The sequence below is a fragment of the Phytophthora infestans genome, genomic scaffold (genome assembly GCF_000142945.1).
Source record: "Phytophthora infestans T30-4 supercont1.26 genomic scaffold, whole genome shotgun sequence".
Taxonomy (NCBI): Eukaryota; Oomycota; class Peronosporomycetes; order Peronosporales; family Peronosporaceae; genus Phytophthora; species Phytophthora infestans.
Window position 1 is genome coordinate 1230850 of NW_003303733.1, and position 3485 is coordinate 1234334.

A 3485-nucleotide genomic window follows, 5' to 3' on the forward strand; every position below is an offset into this window, starting at 1 on the left:
CTTTCAGTGTAGGCCTTTCATAGACACGCCAGCTAAAGAATGTGCTCATGGCCAGACTGCTTCGCCATTGGTCTTGCTTGCCGACCGACGCGAAAGCGTTGCTGTCCCTGGCTCGGACCGCTTAACATTCCTGTGTGACTTGCACACTGCTGGATACGCACTTGGCTACTACAACGACATACCACCAGTGCTAGCGACGCCAGTCGTCATTGAAGTAGACAGATCAACCCTACTTTCGGTTTGCAATGGCAGACGTGGGACCCCGACCGCCGCCGTCCAAGAGACGTTACGGCAAGACTATGGTGTGAGTGACGGCATTGCGGTCGTATAAAGTGTCGGCAGAGCCCACAAGACGACGAGGGAGGTCTAATAAGAAATGGGTCCATTTTGGTCGTCTGCGAGCACTTGTGCGTTTGATGGTGCGTGAAGCAGGTAGTGAGGATGCGTGGGCAGGTTGTGGTTGCGTGGTATATGTTGTAGAGGTGTTGGTTGTGCATGTAGGAGCGTGCGCAAGGTTTTAATTTGTTTTTGCGTGGTTGTTGGATTAGGACCGAGTAGCTCAGTTGGTAGAGCGATTGACTGTAGTGTTCTACACTGTGTTTCAGTATTCTCGGAAATCAATTGGTCGCTGGTTCGATTCCGGCCACTCGGATTTTATCATGCCGCACGCACCTTCGTCTCTTGTTCTGTTGCCTTCTCTTTTGGCTCTGTTGGCGTCTCCGTGGTCATGCTGCCATGCCTCTTTCAGTGTATGCCTTTCATAGACACGCCAGCCAAAGAATGTGCTCATGGCCAGACTGCTTCGCCATTGGTCTTGCTTGCCGACCGACGCGAAAGCGTTGCTGTCCTTGGCTCGGACCGCTCAACATTCCTATGTAACTTGCACACTGCTGGATACGCACTTGGTTACTACAACGACATACCACCAGTGCTAGCGACGCCAGTCGTCATTGAAGTGGGACAGATCAACCCCAACTTTCGGTGTGCAATGACAGACGTTTGAACCCTGACCGCCGTCCGTCCAGGAGACGTTACGGGAAGCCTATGGTGTGAGTGACGGCATCGCGGTCGTATAAAAGTGTCGGGCAGAAGCCCACAAAGACGACGAGGGGAGGTCTTTATAAGAAATGGGTCCATTTTGGTTCGGTCTGCGAGAACTTTGTTCCTTTTAGATGGATGCTTGAAGAAAGTAGTGAAGTATGCGTGGGCCAGCTTGTTGTCTCGCTTGAAATATGTTATAAGAGGTGTTTTTGGTACATGTAGGAGCGTGCGCAAGGTTTTTATTTGTTTTTGCGTGGTTGTTGGATTAGGACCGAGTGTAGCTCAGTTGGTAGAGCGATTGACTGTAGTGTTCTATACTGTGTTTCAGTATTCTCGGAAATCAATTGGTCGCTGGTTCGGTTCCGGCCACTCGGATTTTATCATGCCGCACGCACCTTCGGCTCTCGCTCTGTTGCCTTCTCTTTTGGCTCTGTTGGCGTCTCCGTGGTCATGCTGCCATGTCTCTTTCAGTGTATGCCTTTCATAGACACGCCAGCTAAAGAATGTGCTCATGGCCAGACTGCTTCGCCATTGGTCTTGCTTGCCGACCGACGCGAAAGCGTTGCTGTCCTTGGCTCGGACCGCTCAACATTCCTGTGTGACTTGCACACTGCTGGATACGCACTTGGTTACTACATCGACATACCACCAGTGCTAGCGACGCCAGTCGTCATTGAAGTAGACAGATCAACCCTACTTTCGGTTTGCAATGGCAGACGTGGGACCCCGACCGCCGCCGTCCAAGAGACGTTACGGGAAGCCTATGGTGTGAGTGACGGCATTGCGGTCGTATAAAGTGTCGGCAGAGCCCACAAGACGACGAGGGAGGTCTAATAGGAAATGGGTCCATTTTGGTCGTCTGCGAGCACTTGTGCGTTTGATGGTGCGTGAAGCAGGTAGTGAGGATGCGTGGGCAGGTTGTGGTTGCGTGGTATATGTTGTAGAGGTGTTGGTTGTGCATGTGGGAGCGTGCGCAAGGTCTTTATTTGTTTTTGCGTGGTTGTTGGATTAGGACCGAGTGTAGCTCAGTTGGTAGAGCGATTGACTGTAGTGTTCTATACTGTGTTTCAGTATTCTCGGAAATCAATTGGTCGCTGGTTTGATTCCGGCCACTCGGATTTTATCATGCCGCACGCACCTTCGGCTCTCGTTCTGTTGCCTTCTCTTTTGGCTCTGTTGGCGTCTCCGTGGTCATGCTGCCATGCCTCTTTCAGTGTATGCTTTTCCTAGACACGCCAGCCAAAGAATGTGCTCATGGCCAGACGGCTTCGCCATTGGTCTTGCTTGCCGACCGACGCGAAAGCGTTGCTGTCCTTGGCTCGGACCGCTCAACATTTCTGTGTGACTTGCACACTGCTGGATACGCACTTGGTTACTACATCGACATACCACCAGTGCTAGCGACGCCAGTCGTCATTGAAGTAGACAGATCAACCCTACTTTCGGTTTGCAATGGCAGACGTGGGACCCCGACCGCCGCCGTCCAAGAGACGTTACGGGAAGCCTATGGTGTGAGTGACGGCATTGCGGTCGTATAAAGTGTCGGCAGAGCCCACAAGACGACGAGGGAGGTCTAATAAGAAATGGGTCCATTTTGGTCGTCTGCGAGCACTTGTGCGTTTGATGGTGCGTGAAGCAGGTAGTGAGGATGCGTGGGCAGGTTGTGGTTGCGTGGTATATGTTGTAGAGGTGTTTATTGTGCATGTAGGAGCGTGCGCAAGGTTTTTATTTGTTTTTGCGTGGTTTGTGGGATTAGGACCCGAGTGTAGCTCAATTTGTAGAGCGATAGACTGTAGTGTTCTATACTGTGTTTCAGGTATTCTCGGAAATCAATTGGGCGCTGGTTCAATTCTCGCCCACTCGGATTTTATCATGCCGCACGCACCTTCGGCTCTCGTTCTGTTGCCTTCTCTTTTGGCTCTGTTGGCGTCTCCGTGGTCATGCTGCCATGCCTCTTTCAGTGTATGCCCTTTCATAGACACGCCAGCCAAAAGAATGTGCTCATGGCCAGACTGCTTCGCCATTGGTCTTGCTTGCCGACCGACGCGAAAGCGTTGCTGTCCCTGGCTCGGACCACTCAACATTCCTGTGTGACTTGCACACTGCTGGATACGCACTTGGCTACTACAACGACATACTACCAGTGCTAGCGACGCCAGTCGTCATTGAAGTAGACAGATCAACCCTACTTTCGGTTTGCAATGGCAGACGTGGGACCCCGACCGCCGCCGTCCAAGAGACGTTACGGGAAGCCTATGGTGTGAGTGACGGCATTGCAGTCGTATAAAGTGTCGGCAGAGCCCACAAGACGGCTAGGGAGGTCTTATAAGAAATGAGTCCATTTGGGTCGTCTGCGAGCACTTGTGCGTTTGATGGTGCGTGAAGCAGGTAGTGAGGATGCGTGGGCAGGTTGTGGTTGCGTGGTATATGTTGTAGAGGTGTTG

At 52.0% G+C, this 3485-nt stretch overlaps 1 non-coding gene across 1 annotated transcript; it reads left to right on the forward strand.

Moving 5' to 3' along the window:
- The first annotated feature begins 2800 nt into the window (after positions 1-2800).
- Positions 2801-2906, forward strand: PITG_27719. The gene has a single exon. It is a non-coding gene; the product is annotated as a tRNA-Tyr (tRNA).
- The last annotated feature ends 579 nt before the right edge of the window (positions 2907-3485 follow it).